General features: G+C 46.4%; 1 non-coding gene across 1 annotated transcript; it reads right to left on the bottom strand.

Moving 5' to 3' along the window:
- Positions 1 to 605: 605 nt before the first annotated feature.
- Positions 606 to 678, bottom strand: TRNAV-CAC. The gene has a single exon. It is a non-coding gene; the product is annotated as a tRNA-Val (tRNA).
- Between the last annotated feature and the right edge of the window lie 15710 nt (positions 679 to 16388).

Below are 16388 nucleotides of genomic sequence, written 5' to 3'. Positions count from 1 at the left end.
GGACGCGCGTTTTAGATGCGCTATTACCCCTTACTGAATAAGGAGTAAAGCTAGTGTGTTCAAAATGCGTGTCCAATCGGCCTGTTTGAAAGAAGAGTTGAAAAACAGGACTGGCTCCCTTTTTCCTCTGGAGCAGGTCACCCCAGCCATTCCCAAGATGACAGTGTGCTCAGTAATTTACAGTGCAATGAAATCTGAGGGGTACCCGCATGGGCCCAAACACCTGAAATCAAGTGGGTGTTATGATCCAAAATGATTCTCAAGGTATCTGGTTTAAAATAACACTGGGGAAGAAACCAGCATAATTGGTAATGAAGAAATTATCTAGCTAAGGAAAACATTGGCTGTATCAGCATTTTAAAAAGCGAAAAGGAAACTGGATTATAAGATGGGAAATAGCTTTAGCTCTGATAAATATTATTAGGAAAGGAATATCAAGCCCAGATGTGTTTCAGGCTAAAGCAGCTGGAACCCATGTATTACTCCCCGATGGATCCACATTAAATGTATTATTACAAATGTTTTCTACAGTGCTCTTATTAAATCTAACAGTGGCTAATTATTATGAACTATAAAAAAAAAAAAAAATTACATTAAAAAAACAATGTTTCCGCCCGGGGTCGAACCGGGGACCTTTCGCGTGTGAGGCGAACGTGATAACCACTACACTACGGAAACTGACTTGCTATCGGTCTCCTCTGCATGTTACTTCAGGCTTCAGAGATGCAGATTTAACCATTCGACATTCACAGGGGAAACCACGTTCATATTTTGCTTTGCTGCGGAATCACAGTCTATGCAGACCCAGGACGAGATTCCGCATTTCTTACTGTCCAGGACCCTTATGAACGCTGAAGCTCTCGCGCGGGCGTACAGGTCTGAGGACGTGCGGAAGAAAATGCTGCACGAGAAGGACCCCCCCCCCGGCCCCGCCTCCACTTCGGCCATGCCGACTCCCGCCTCGGGCAGACCCTGCGTTTCCTAGGCGCCCATGGCGGCGCAGAAAATCTGCGTTTTCCTCTTGGCTTGCATTCGGCGACAATTTAATTATTGTTTTCAGCAGAAACAAACTTTACGAACGCCTTAAAAAAAAAGGGCAGCGGTAGCGCCTGCGGAGACGGAGTGGCGTCATTGACAAGGCCTTTGGCGTGGGGCGGGGAGGCGAAAGCCCGCCAGCCAATGAGAAATCGTTCCATCCGCGCCGCTGGCGGGAAGTTTGAACACAGGCAGGCAGGATGATGAACTCCCCTTAGAGAAGCCACAGCTCTTTCAAAAACTAGCTAGCTACCAAGATTATATACCAAGACTATATGTACCAAGGATATATATACCAAGATATATATCAAGAATATATACCAAGACTATATATACCAAGGATATATACCAAGACTATACCAAGGATTTTTTGTCTGTACAACCTTCATACCTAGGTTTTTTCTGTACATATTTTCCATTGTTAATCACTTTGTTACTCTATGTGTTACCTGTAAAGCCTGTAGCTACATTGTGTTACTTGTAAACCGAGGTGATGTTCCCAACGTGCTGCGGTATATTAAAAAAAAAAACTTAAATAAATAAATAAATAAAATCTTTGTCCAGCAACACTAAGACGGTAATTGATGACTTAACCAATTATAATTATGATAGCTTGATTTAAAAAAAAAATCTAAAAATCAGGGGAAAAGCATGATGGTTGGCCCAGTTATGTCTTCCTTGGAAAATGGAGCTGTTAAAAAAAAAAAAAAAAAGCTTTTACTTGCAATAAAGATACTTTTGGTGGAAAATATTGCAAGCTGTGCTTGTACAATTATACAGCTAAAGCTTACAAGTTGACAGCTGGGCATTTTATTGGTGCTAGTCACCATTTTTGAGGATCACCATGGTAATTTGATGTGGTCTGAAAATAATTGATGTGTGTGTTGGATATATTTTGTTTCTGGCTGCTTCCTATAAATTGGTGGTAATTTCCCTTTCTGTTTATTTTCAGATTATTTAACCCATGAGGCAGGCAGTCATCTCACTGAAACATGGGCCTATGCCAGGCATTGTGAAGGAATTGAGAAAGTGACAGTGAGACCCTAGGACATTTATGAACTAAGATTGTTTTTCGGTAGATGTTCTTTTGTGTGACAAATAATAAATAATTTATTTAATTACTATAACCCTACATAGGTATAGTGAAGGACAACTGAGTGCTAACTCTGATACTGCTTGAAGCCCTTTGCTTGGCAAGAGGCGGTGGATTACACCTTAAGGCACAAGATATGTAAAATGATACTGAATTCATTAGAAAATATTTAAGAACGTTACAGAATATTTATAGTACAAAATATTTTCTATAATATGCCTCTTTTACTGTATGTTTTTTGATTGGCGACTGCTTTACTTTTAAACAATATTCATGGCCCTTTCAGTGATTTGAAAGGCTAGGGTAATGCTCGGGAAATGCTGTGACCTGAGGAACAAGGGAGACTCTATTACTGATCTGGAAAAGGGAATGAAGAGGAAGATGATCAAACTCACAGGTGACACAAAATGATTCAAATTTGTTAAGGTTAAAACAAATCCGGGAAGGTGTTTAACTTGGCATCTAAATACAGAAGAAATTTAATGTGGACAAGTACAAAGTGATTCATATAAGGAAAAATAATTCAAACTGTTATAAAAGTGGTCTCTTGGGTGGTGGAATGGTTGGTGCAGCCGGATGAGCAGGCCAGTATAGCCCACACCATAGCTGGTGGACTTACCCCGAGTGGGACAAACTGGAGCTTCACCTTTACCAATATCTCCCCTGCAGGTTGAGCTCTTGGGTTCTGACATCCGGCAGGTCTTAGGAGGGTCCCTGGGGTAATAGCCAGAGAGAGAGTCCAGGTCCAGGCGATGGTCAGGGCAGGCAGCAGATAGCGAGATCCAGTAGACAGGCCAGAGGTCACAGCAGGCAGCAGACAGGCATAGGTCAGGTTCAAAGTAAGGTTCAAGTCCAGGAGGCAATCAGGAGTGTCAAAGAAAAGCTGTTCAAATCAGGAAGTCCAGACCATCTTCAACCTTCAGGAGTCGCCTAAGTCCCAGCGGCCGAGTCCCTACGGGCTTCTCCTGGGGGGACTTCGGCTTCCAGGGTGAATCTCCAAAGGTCCCAGCGGCTGGACTCCTAAGGGCTCCTCCCGGGGGGAGTGCCGGTCTCCAGGGTGAAGACTCTTCAATCACCAGAGTCCAACGTCGTCTGTCCTCCCACGGGGTACAGAGTCCTAGGTCATCATCACAGCCACGCTGAACCTTGCAATTCTTAAAGGCCCTGCATGCAAAGGGGCAAAATTAAGATTGGCTCAGGCTGAACTGACTGGGAACACTACAAGAATGTGAACATTTTAATTTGCAAATACATTTGCGAATGTGCTACAAATTTTTGCATATTCCCTGGCATTCTCCATCACACAAAATGGGGAACGTTAAGTGTGAACCATTGCAAATCAATAAAACTCTCCAGGCCTTGTAAATTAGCAAACAATCTGTAATTTGCTTGACGTAACTCTGAGGGAGCGGCTGCAAGTCCAGGGGAAATTTCTCAGCAGTTCATTCATTAAACAAAAAAAATAGCATCCGTCACTCTGCTTAAGCCCACGTTGCTGGTGAAGCTCCAGGAAGTTCCACCCAGAACTAATGAAGCCCCTTCCTGGGGCACATGTGCATGTCCACGCTCCCGGCCTACGCGCGGATCCCCCCAAACACCCCATGCTGAAAAGCAAACCACCTTTTTCCCTCTTCCGCAAGTTAAGTACCAGGAAGTCCCTATCTGAACGATTTCTGAATGGCAGCTTTTCTCTTCTTTAGCAATTCCGTGCAGAAGCAGCAGATGGTGCTGCCTGCTCACAGACACCATCCCAATCTGTGTAGTGGTTCTTCATTTTGTGTAATTAAAAAAGCACCTGAACTTTTACTAACTATAGATTTTTCAGACGTGAGGTATGCTAAGGGCCCTTTTGAAAACAGATCCTCAAATATTTTTCCTGCAATTAATATTTAGTAGCATTTATAAATGTTCCTGGCTGGGGAACATGACGTGGCTGGGGACATGACGTGGCTGGGGGACATGACGTGGCTGGGGAACATGACGTGGCTGGGGACATGACGTGGCTGGGGAACATGACGTGGCTGGGGAACATGACGTGGCTGGGGACATGACGTGGCTGGGGAACATGACGTGGCTGGGGGACATGACGTATCCTTTTAAAGCAGGCACTCTTCCTTAACAACATTTACCCACAGGGACTTTGATGGCATCACCCCCTTTAAGTAATATTGCATTTCTTCAGCAGAGTAAGAAATGTAAAGCTGTAGGAAGCCATCAGTTTTTCACTATCTCATAAAGTACCTTGAAAGTCCCTGCCCCTTTCCTACTGAATGCATCCGTCCTGTGCCCACAGGACAAGAGCTTGTGATGTCGAATTGTCCCTGATGTATGGAAGGAGGCCGACAAGTCAACATCACCACACCTGCTGCTGGGCAGAAATCCAGGCACGGAGCAGGATTTTCAGGCTGGCTTACTGGCAAACTACTTTTTTTTTTTTTGTTGTTTTGTTTTTTTCAAATAGCTGCCAGCCATGAATGTGCTTGCAGCCGGCTGGATTCCTGGGCCACCCTTTTTAAGCATTATGAAAAAATGTCCTGCAAATTTGGATAAAAACTTCCATGCTGCAGCTATTGTTATGTTCCTTTAAGAACCTATTCGAGCAGGAAGGTTCACCCTTTTCCTCCTCCCAGTGGAAAACATCCCTTGGGATCCTAATGCTTGGGACATTAAATCCACTGGAGGCTGTGTCGCCGACAAGATGTGGAGAGAGTAAAGATAGCCCAGAAAAGGACTTAGCTAAATGGAGCAGAGGCTGTACTGTAAGACCTATGATGTGAGAATGTAGGACCTAAATACTGATATATATATACCAAAGAAGACGGGGGAATATAACTATATCAAGGCTATAAATAGACACAAGCAGCTTTTTCACAAGGGATCATTCTATGAAACTGTAAGGAGGTTGGCTGAGGAATAAGTTAAATATTTGTTTCTTCATACAAAGGCAGCGAACGCATGGAACAGATCCCCAGCAGAGTTAGTGGAGGCAAAACAGCATCAGAATTCAAGAAAGCCTCGGACAAGCAGAGAGGATCCTTGGTGGTGGGAGAGCAAGGGTAAAGTGTAAGGCTAGTGAGCCCTTTGAGCTGTGGCCAGGTTGGCACTGCCCGACTGGCAAACCAGCTGGTCCTCTGCCTAACATTAGGGTTAGGACAAGGGCTAGGCTTCACCTGGACCAGGTTGAGCCCTTGGGGCTCATGCAAGCGAGAGTCCAAAGATGGGCCAAGAATCAGGAGAGGCGGCAGGCCAGGTGTACTCAAGGCAAGGTCAAGTCCACCCAGCTGGGAAGGTGGGAACGGGCGTGAATGAGGCAAAACGTCCCATTTTAGACTCAAACCAGTTGCCAGAACACATGCATTGTGCTACTTTCACTTCTAGACCTGTGCAGGAGAAGCTCAGTAGGTTTCAGACGTGGGTAACACGGAGGAGCCCGGGCTGCGCGCTGGAAGTGATGCGGTCCAGTGTCCGCAGCGACATCCTGCACCAGCACGCCCCATGGTGAGTTTCATGCGTTGTGTAAATCACTGCAGTCTGTGCTAAAAACAGTCACACCAGAGAGCGAAAGGGAGGGGAAAAAACCCCCCATAGTCATTTGTTTTTCTACCCAAGCTTAGAACGGGGGAGAAGGTTGGAAGCAAGGGGCAGGAGCCCTGTGATAAGGACACCTTTCATATCTAGTGCTCACTCATTGCTTTATGAACTGTAATTGACCCCAGGCTGTGAATAACCCAATAATCTATAATACAAGAACAACAGGCTACATCCTCCACTGTAAGAGACAATATAATTGTCCTCTATGAGTATGTCTAAACATGAAAACCCGAAATAGCGGAAAGTGAGCCCAGACGAGTCGCTCTTCAGCTGACCTTGTGACTTTGCAATGGTTTCCTGAACAGCCTTCTGGGCTTTCACTACAAAGCGATACCAACACAGGCCTTTTCTGAAATGGTCCTTTTGGATTTATCTGGTTTCTGAAAAAGGGCTTTCTGAGTGCAGTGAATCAGGAATAACACGCCTAGGTCCTTCTCCCTTATGCTTATGTTAACCTTTTTAAGAAGATGGTTGCCAAGCTTTATAACTCCCCAAAGAGCCCATCAGATGAAACTCACACAGTCACCTTTCTGCCCCAAATGCACAAACTGTGTTGGGACCTATTTTCACTGTTTTTGGGATTGGGAGAACATTTCCCGTTTCTGGAAGAGAGCGTGCCACACTTGTTCAATATTGGCTGAAAACCTCACTGCCGCCAGACCCTAACCTCTGGCTGTTTGGAGTGGATAACTCCGTACCAAGGCCACTCCAGGCACCTGAGTGTCTTTTTATATCTAAAACTGGAGTGGTAGGGAAACAAATCATTTTAGTGCAATGGTTAAGCCCTGAGATCCCCAGTTATGACCACTGGTTTAAAAAACTGGTTCGCTTGTGCTCTGTGGAACACGCTATTCTCACACCAGCTACGCCTAAGAGATCTGTACTTGTTTCTCAATCCTGGAAGGCCTTCGCTAATTATCTTACCCCTCGTGTTGGGCCCCAGCGGGACCCTTGGAACGGAGTCACCTCACTACCCACCCCAAAAGAACAACAGTGAACCTCCTGGACAACTGCACGAGTCTATATTGGGTAGATGCGTCTGCGGCTAAGATGCGCCTTTGAAAAATTTACAAAAAGATTCAGATTCTATCTATTTGGGAACCACAGAGATCACAGAACATAGGGATGGGGGGTGGGGGAGATGATGTTTTATGCTTATGTTTATGTTCCATGTTTTTGTGATATGTAAAAGCTGAATAAAGTTATTAAAAAAAAAAAAAAAAAAAAAGAAGATGGTTGCCTTCCACCTAGGCTGCCTTCACATCTTGGCAAGTTTGATTTGTTCATGTTTCGCTATTTTATAGATGCTGTGGTGTAGTTCAGACTGTCCCATCCATCAACAACAACAACAAAAAAAAATAAGAGAAAAGAAGATTCGGGCATGAAACCACACACTGGGGCAGAATCAATATTTGAATTCACTGGAGCGAAATAAAAGTGAATCTTTCTACCTGTTAACCTACCTCTAGGTCTCCCTGTTCACAAAGAAAATATGTGATCGTTAGACGTTGTGCATCCAGCTGGACAGCCGCACAGTTCCCGTGGGCCTCAGAGCACACATACAGTACAGTTCAGACAGCGCACAAATCACTTGATATTCTGCTAAAAGCAAGCCCTGCCAAGTCAGTCTGAACTGAAGAGGTTAATTCAGTCCTAGATTTTCCTTCTTCCATCCATGGAGCCGTAATTTGGTTCTCCTTAAGAAAAGTAGGTGATGGAACCAGGACTGGATCAGCCTCTTCAGGTTGACCGAGTGAGGTGGCAACCCTTGGCTTCATTAACATCACCTTTTCGATGGTGGTAAAGTTTATTTACAGTTGAACACTACAGAAGAACGAAGTCATAGTGAACAATTGCTGGTAGGTGGCTTTGCTTTCCTCACTAGGGATGGCTCATACCAAGCGGATCAGGAGCTGAGCGAGCCAGGCTACAGCTGAGGGAAGCCCAGGTTAATGAAAGCCCTGCGTAACCTGGTTAGAAGGAGGGCTACAGTAGGCCTATGGCATGATGTGTAGCTGTATGTTTCCCACATTCTGTCTTCACCCTCCTGTCTTCCCAATTCTTGGCTATGCACAGAGTAATATTGTATTACCCAAAGGCTCTGCACACAGTCCAAGCAGTTACTGTTACAGAAGGACTGCACAGGTTGTTATTATGACCCATTTGCAACTGAGGATGTGTACGGAAAAAAAATGTGTTTTCATTTCAGTTTTTTGATATTTTTGTCATTTCGTTTTCCAGTATATTTCATTTTTTTAGCTCGTTTTGGTTATATCGTGCCCTGTATTTTTATACAATGTATGGACTTTACTAATAGCAAACATTTTCTTTGTTTTCCCAGTATAATATTGTTTATAGGACAATTTATAAACTGAACAACAAAAGTGGATTTACAGTTAGTTAGATTCTTTAAAGCAATTTGCTGACTTGACAGAGGATTCTGTTGTATTGCAGTTGGTCAACAGAATGATTGGTTGAGAACTGGCTTAAGAATTAATAAAGTCCCTGAAGCAGAAGTTAATGCATCAAAATGTGGTATCATGTTAAGCAAGATATTTTAAGAGAAGAAAACTTCTTCATACAATTTTAAATGCAAGTTCAAGAACCTTGTTGTAAAAAATGATTCCAGTTTAGGACCAATGATTGTAAATGCTTGCATTTACATGTTCAGGTTTAATGCCTTGCGCTTTTCTGTGAAGGTCCCTGAGAACTTCATAAGTCTTTTAGAGTAACACCAGACATTTTGAATGCTTATTTTGCCACTGTTTTAGAAGGCAGCACATCCCTGATTATGATTGGCGTTAGATTCATCTGGCTTGGAAGAGCAGAAGGTTACCGCTTGGTCCTGATACATTATTATTTAAAAAAAACTTAGGTCTGCTACACTCAACGAAACATAGAAATGATGGCAGAAAAGGACCAAATGGTCCATCCAGTCTACCCAGTAAGCTTACGGCAGTATCTGCTGCACCATGTAGGCTACCCCCATGCTTATCAGTTTCCCAGACCATAAAAGTCAGGGCCCTCGTTACTTGCTGTTTGAATCCAATTCCCCATTACCCCCTGCCGTTGAAGCAGAGAGCAATGTTAGAGTTGCATCAAAGTATCAGGCTTATTGGTTAAGGGCAGTAACCTCCGCATCACAAGTTACTCCCAGGCTTATTTGTTTCCCCAAACCATAAAGTTTGGGATTCCCCTTGGTTTCTGTCTGAATCCAGTTCCCCTTTTCTCCTTGTCGTTGAAGCAGAGAGCAAACTTTAAGCTTCAGCACTGCCTCTGCAAACTCGTGACCGAGAAGCAGCGTTGCACTGTGGGAAACAAAGATTCCTTGAATCTGGGGCATGTTTTGCAGGCCAGCTGGCATATCTTTCATCGGAATGAGGGAACCCCCATTTCCAAGCCCTGCACTAAAAACTGGAAGTTGTTCCAAAGATTCTTAAAAGAAAACTGCTTCTTATGATAAAGCAGCCGTCAACTTTTAATGTTGTCTGGAGTAGAATTTAAGAAAGAATATGAGTAGTAAAATAACTGTTTATCATCTAAGCAGTGCTCAGCCTTATAAAGCAAGGGTACCTGCCCTGTAGTCTTAAGCTGGGCCATTCCTGGGCCTCAGGCTGTGGTGCAGGCAATCCCGGGTTCCGAATCCTCCGGCTGTTGGAGTCGATTGGGCCTGGGCCCACCCTGGGGGATGGCTGTTGTTGCTGTGGTGGCCGCTGCCTGCCAGTAAGCGGCCCCTGAGATTGGACCGCTAGCCCTCGGGGGCTGAGAGGTCCCCCGAGCATGCTGTGTGGGGCAGGGGTGTGTGACCGAGAGCTCTGGAGACGAAAACAGGGAAGATGAAATAAGAGAGAAGAAATGAACGCACCATGAAAATTCCGATAGCTATGGCTCTCCACAGCGTAGAAGAGATTGCGCCTATGGAACAGGTTGCGTGCATGTTGAGAGGTAGCACTGTGAGCAATAAGTATGGGTTACAGTGCAGGACCGCTGAATCATTGGTACACGGGCTCCCCTATTGTACACTATTTACAACTTCCTCTACCCGATTGTCTCTGCTTACCGCCAGGACCTGGCTGCATGTTGACAACCGACTGACACTTCCCTCTGAACCTAGCAACCATGCCCCCTCCTCCTACTCCCACCTCATCAGCCCCCCCCCTCCTCCTACCCCTCCATATCCGCCCTCTTACCCATCACCTTGTGAATAGTTAAAGAACCTACTTTCCTTCTACCCGCACAAGAATTACCTCCTCTTACCCCCCCTTTCCCCTTTTACCTTTTCCCCTCTACTCTCCTTAAGAGTTTATCAAGTAATCACCTGATAAACCACCTATCCCAAGTTGAACAGCTGTCATATTGTTTATCTATTCTAATTTATAGTAAAGCTAAATATTGTTTATCTATGCTTATCTACTCTAAATTATTGTAAAGCCTGTTGCTACGTTACGTTACATTGTGAACCGGGGTGATGTTTTTAACGTGCCCCGGTATATAAAAAACTCTTAAATAAATAAATAAATAAATAAATAAATAAATAAATATCAATGCAGTCATTTAAAAAATTCTGTTAACTGGGCCAGCCTGGTGAGTCAGTGGCAGAGGTGGGTTTGATACCCAGTTCCGGCCCTTCTGCTGCCCAAGTCAGCTGGGAATGAGGTCGCTGCTGATCATCGTGCAACGGTGACATCTAGTGGGCAGATTGCAGGCTGCTGGAAGACGTCCTGGCGCGAGGATGATTGGACTAAAGGACTCTGGGAGGGGATATAAAATGGTAATAGAGAGAACCCCCACCCCCGGGGTAATTACAAATGAGGGCTCCTGGCGTCAGATCCCAGCCCTGGTTCCATGTGAACCGGAAGTCAGAAAAGAGCAGGAGGACATGGCCAGGTTCCAAAACGAAACTGTGTCACTTGCTCCTCCTCTGTTTCGCCAGAATTTCTGGAAGCAAGTTACAAGTTACCCACCACTCACTCAGCCTGAGGACGTCATTCTGGTTATGACGTAAAGAAATAACATCCTCAGCTTTAATTTAGGAAGAAATCTCCCCAGCAAGACATTCATTAGGAACCACCAAATCTGAAAGATCAAGACAAAAAGCCCTCCCCCCAGCGATGGTCCCAATGTGTGGTCCATCCCCTCCCCCGCCCAGGTCGCACACAGCCAGATGAGTCACTCAGCTCCCACTCCAAACGCAGCTGCTCCTCAGGGCTCAGGGGATCGCTTCAGCACATTTCCCAATGAATTGCTTAGCAATACAATTTCTGACTGGTACTGCTGGGCGGGTGTTACTCATGGCTGCATGGACACAGAGGGGTCACAGCTCTTCCATCCCACCATTAGGGACGGGAACACCACACGGAGGAGGGCCTGAATGTCACCTGGAGTTCAAGCCTTCTTTTCCAGTAGGTTGAAACCAACATGTGGAAAATCTCTCCAAAAAGGTAAACTTTGAATACGATGAATAACAACCGAGGCTTGGCTGTCCACGGACGTTTTTTGTCTTTCAATTTGCCTTCCTGGAAGGAAAGCTTGAAGTGGGAAAAGTAGCGAGGGCACCCTCATTCTTTCATCCCACCCTATAGCATTCCCACCCCACCCATGTGCTTTCACTTTTCTCCTCTCTTTTTCTCCCATTCACTGTACCGTTCTCTCCTCTCTCCCCCCTCCACCTTCCTCATCTGTCTCTGTACTTATCTCTCCCTCAGTTTTCTTTCTCCCTTTCCTGGAAAGCCAAAAGATCCTGTCTGCAGAGCCAGCACCCATCCCAGTGGTGCCCGTAAAAAAAAAAAAGAATTGAAGCTCTTAAAACAGATGGCAAAGAAAAGCAAGTTAAAGAGCAACGTCTTAGTTTAGATTTCATGTTTTGTCCCTGAGATAATAACAACGTGGTAATGGGCAATGCAAGGTGGAAAAGAAGCATGCCAGGAGTCAACGAGGTTTTCTACAGCCCCTGCTGTCTGACAGTGGCATCACGGCTCAGCCTGGGAGAGGCAGCGAGACAGTGGGGGACAGAAAAGCCACAGATCATCACCTCCTGCGCACACAGGTGGACAACAAGCCAGTTGTGCCTGGGTTCTGTAACCAGGTGACTCTGTGCCCTGTGCCTGGCAAACAACCAGTTCAGAGCAGGTTGGCCTGAGCCCTCCCACTGAAAAGTGGTGCACAGCAAGTGAACACTCAGAGCTGGTAAACAAACACTGGGAAAAGCTGTTTACTGCCTTTTGGGAACTAGGTGGGGACTCTGGAAGTAGACCAAGCAGCTAGCCGATCAGCCTGCTGGTTTCTGGACAGCTGTGATCTCATGCACGACTGCAAGCAAGTAGCATAACCAGTTTCACAAAGGCTAATTGGACGCAGTCCTGTGCCAAATCAGTTACTGAAGAAAGCACGGTTTCCTAATATGTCAATGCTAGGACATCGGTGTCAGGAAAATCATAGAGCCAAACGCATTCTTGCGTCATGAGTCACTGTACTTCAATGGAAACTCGTAAAGGTAATTGGGAAAAAAAGGTTTCTGTTTTTAAATGTCTTTTCCTGACCTGTCATGGCTATACTGGTACAGAGATTAGCAAGAGCTGGGGGAAGAGAGGTTTCGCTCAACATTTTCTGGTATACACGATAGTGCCAAAATCCTCCAGCAGGCTTTGGCGGTCCTCATTCTTAGGTAGATGCCGGCATGGGTACAGTAATTTCTGACATCATTCCATACCAGAAAATGCTAAATGACTCCCCTCTTCTTTCCATTCTCTCGTCTAAATGTTTCCTCTATTCCTCTTTCTGTTCTTTTTCCATCGTTTGTTATACTTCTCCACCATCTTTCCCTTTTTCTCACCCACCCAGCTCCTTTTCTAATCTGTGGTATAGAGACAACACACTCCACTCCTCTGATCAGTGGCACAGAGCCACCATGCTCCACTCCTCTGATCTGTGGCACAGAGCCACCATGCCTCAGCTCCTGCTCCGATCAGTGGCACAGAGCCACCATGCTCCACTCCTCTGGTCAGTGGCACAGAGCCACCATGCTCCACTCCTCTGGTCAGTGGCACAGAGCCACCATGCCTCAGCTCCTGCTCCAATCAGTGGCACAGAGCCACCATGCCTCAGCTCCTTCTCCAATCAGTGGCACAGAGCCACTATACCCCAGCTCCTCTGATTTTTAGAGGGCTTCAGGTATTCTTCTGCAACCAGAGAAGTGTCTTCTTCATTGACAGAACAGAATTTAGAGGAACAAAATCATAGTTATGGGGGGAGGGGTTTGGCACAAGGCAGAAGGTGCCTAGGGCGCCTAATCCCCTTGCCTCCAGGAACCATCCATATCAAGCAGAATTGCCCAGCTGGAAGAAAAGGGAGGGCAGTCACTAGTGAGGAAGAACAAATGGGAAGGAGGGCACCTAAGGTAGAATTGCTGTAATAAAGAGAAAGAGATGAATTGTCCCCACCAACTAAAGCCCCAGGCTCGGATCTTAGGAAGGACGTATTAGTTGGTGGAGCATCCCTTACAGGCACCTCCTGTAAGAACTCACAGATCGGATCTTGGGAAGGAGGTAGGAGTTGGTGGAGCATCCCTTACAGGCACCTCCTGTAAGAACTCACAGATCGGATCTTAGGAAGGACGTATTAGTTGGTGGAGCATCCCTTACAGGCACCTCCTGTAAGAACTCACAGATCGGATCTTGGGAAGGAGGCAGGAGTTGGTGGAGCATCCCTTACAGGCACCTCCTGTAAGAACTCACAGATCGGATCTTGGGAAGGAGGCAGGAGTTGGTGGAGCATCCCTTACAGGCACCTCCTGTAAGGATGCCCGGATCGGTCAGCCAGCTTGCATAAAAGCAGGCAGAACATGAAGAATGATGTGCTTCTTTGTGCTTTCTCCTGAAGGTTTGGAAACGTTTTGGAGTTCTCCCCATGGTTAAGCCCCAGAGCCTGAATCTCAAGGAAGAGGCATAATTCTGACCAGTACCCTCTCGGTCTGGCAGGGAGTTTCTCTGGGAACGAAAGCAGAGTCTGTTTTTTGTTGAGAGTTTTGTTTTTGTCCTACCCGGCAGGATCCCAACCTTTTGGGATCCTGCTGGGTACTTGTGACCTGGATTGGCCACTGTTGGAAACAGGATAGTGGGCTCCAGGGCCAGCGGAAGCACTAAGTGAGCTAGGCCCGAGCCTAGGGTGCCAACTATTAGGGGGAGCGAGTGATGTGGGGGCCAAGAGGATTCAAATGTCCACTCCTCTTTGCTGCCGCCGCTCGCATAGGCATTGGGGCTGCAACTGGGGGCGGGGGGGGGGGGGGGGTGGAGCAAGGGAGAAGGTGCCTAGGGCACTCAGCTAAGCAGCTCTGAGACCAGCGGTATTTCTGCAGTTTCTGTTGGAGAAGTTTTGGTTGCTAATTGGAATGAGGATATTTTTGGTTGGAGTAACATTTTTGCTGGAACAGCGTGGTCAGCGTCTGGTGAGAAGAGAAGGTGCAAGGACATTCCAACTGTGAGTGCATCGGAGAAAGAAAGAGAAAGTGTTTTCCCTTCCTGGTTTGCCTTGGGCCTGATGGAGGCTTAAAGGACCCCAGCACCCAGGACTGAGAAGAGAGAGAGAGAGAGGAAGAGAGTTTGTGGCCTTGGAGCAACTGCATACACCGCTCTGCATGCAGGACACCTACTGAAAGGGCTCTCCATGGAAAGCAGGAAGTACTTTTGTAATATTGCGCATAAGTTACACCAATCTTCAGAGCAGACTACCATCCCCAAGTGCACATTGAAACCATCCCGGCAGAAAGACCTGCACAGAATCACGCCTGTGTGTCCTTTTGCCGAGAGATCCCAGCCCCCCCTGGAACACCTCTCTCCTCCTTACGTAAAAGCATGGTCGTGCAATGTGTACACACGTACATTTACGTGCATATCGGCTGTGCAAACTTCCGAAGAGCCTTTGCAGATTACCCTCCAATGCTGTGACTGGCTTTCCAGTCACTTCTCTGCGGACGCGCCCTGACAGAATAAAACCTAGCTCGCTTCTTCTAAAGCAAGCAGGACTCCAGAATACAGGATCCTCTTCCAGCTGCTTGGGACTCCTGCGAGAAGGGAAAGGCCTCCACCCTCGGCACATACAGTGTGCAGCTCACAGCAGGGAACAGCGTGCAGCACATGTAGTGCATGACACACACACTGTGTGGTACAAGCAGCACACGGTGCACACGATGCATGGCAGATACAGCGCGCAACACACAGCACTCAGCAAGAAGCATGCACAGAGCGCACCCAGCAAGCAACACACAAGGTGTGGCGCATACAGCACACAACACTACAGATCACACACACATTTGTAGTCTGTCTGCTACCACGGCTGCTGTGGGGATTTGGCACATGATGAAGAGTAAAGAAAATGGTAGAAATCCTTCTTCAAATCAGGGAGTCACCATGGCCACCCACTGATCAAATTTGGTTATCAAATCAATTTGTATGACCACTGTTGGATTTCTGGTTGCAATGCCTCTGAAACTCAGAGGCAAAGTAGCCCCGTACTGAGGAATACGAGCCATCATATCTGTTCTGATGATTGCATCGGCCCCCTGGTCACCTCCCCTGTGTCTTCTTACCCCACCTGCTCCTGTATTTTGTGTTGTGTCTGTTTTGTGCCTCCTGTGCCCCACAGACTCCGTGTGTGGACCTTTGCATTCTAGAAAAAGCTATTCCATGTGATCGATGACAATTCTGTGACATTCCCCCTGACATGAAGTGGCAATTTAATGTTCAGTCCTGGAGTGTTTTCCCCGTCTTTTCAAAATGGAAAATGAGTGAGGGTAATGGTAGGAAAACCTTGCTGTGACGGTAAAAATGGATTTTGTGCACTGCAGCAGGAGAAGAGGCCAGGATGGGGCTGAGAATTATTCCTGTTTGTCTCAGGGTCACCTCCTCATTAGAGGATCTGCTTCTCAGGGTGTCTGCTGTGCCGTCATTGTCCCAGTCATGATTCAGCCGAGGCTGCCTCCGAGGTCGGAGATGTAGGTCCTAATTACTGCTCTTCATGTCCTATTTACTAATGTTGTGTTATTATTCATCGCTGATGTCACTCAGCAGTGACTGCAGAGCAGCGACTGATGTAACCAGTCCAGGGAAATTAATAAGGGCCAACGACACGTGGCAGACCCGGACTGCTGCATGACAACAATTTCTGTTCCATCCAGCTGCAAAACGTGTGCTAGCCGATGGTAACATGACAACAATTTCTGTTCCATCCAGCTGCAAAACCTGTGCTAGCCGATGGTAAGAACAGAACACCATTCAGCAGGTGGAGTAGAAACGGAAATAGTCTAAAGCATGATGGAGGGTACCTGAGCAGAAGAGATGAGAGGGGGGGAAAAAGCTGCGGGGGAGAGTCGCTCCCAAGCAGATCCCTTCCAAAGGGGCGAATCCAAAGGTAGCAACCAGGAGGGCAGGGTATCTTCAGCCCTAGGGGAGATCTGATCACTGGTATGCAGATTATGGTGGCTCAGAGGGATTGTTCTGCAATTTTTAGGAAGGTGCATATCTTTTGGTTGGCTAGGGAGTGTCCTCATTCACCCTTTCTGTTTTCCCGAGTATAGGGGACAGGATGGGATGTGCTGGGAATTTTCTTCATTTTTAGGTTCTTTTGTATTATTTCTGTCTGCATTGCTTTGTTGCATGTAATGATTTATTGTGCT

Source organism: Rhinatrema bivittatum, chromosome 13, assembly GCF_901001135.1.
Source record: "Rhinatrema bivittatum chromosome 13, aRhiBiv1.1, whole genome shotgun sequence".
NCBI classification, from domain to species: domain Eukaryota; kingdom Metazoa; phylum Chordata; class Amphibia; order Gymnophiona; family Rhinatrematidae; genus Rhinatrema; species Rhinatrema bivittatum.
Note: the sequence above shows the minus strand (reverse complement) of the source record. Positions and strands in the feature narration are given on the sequence as shown.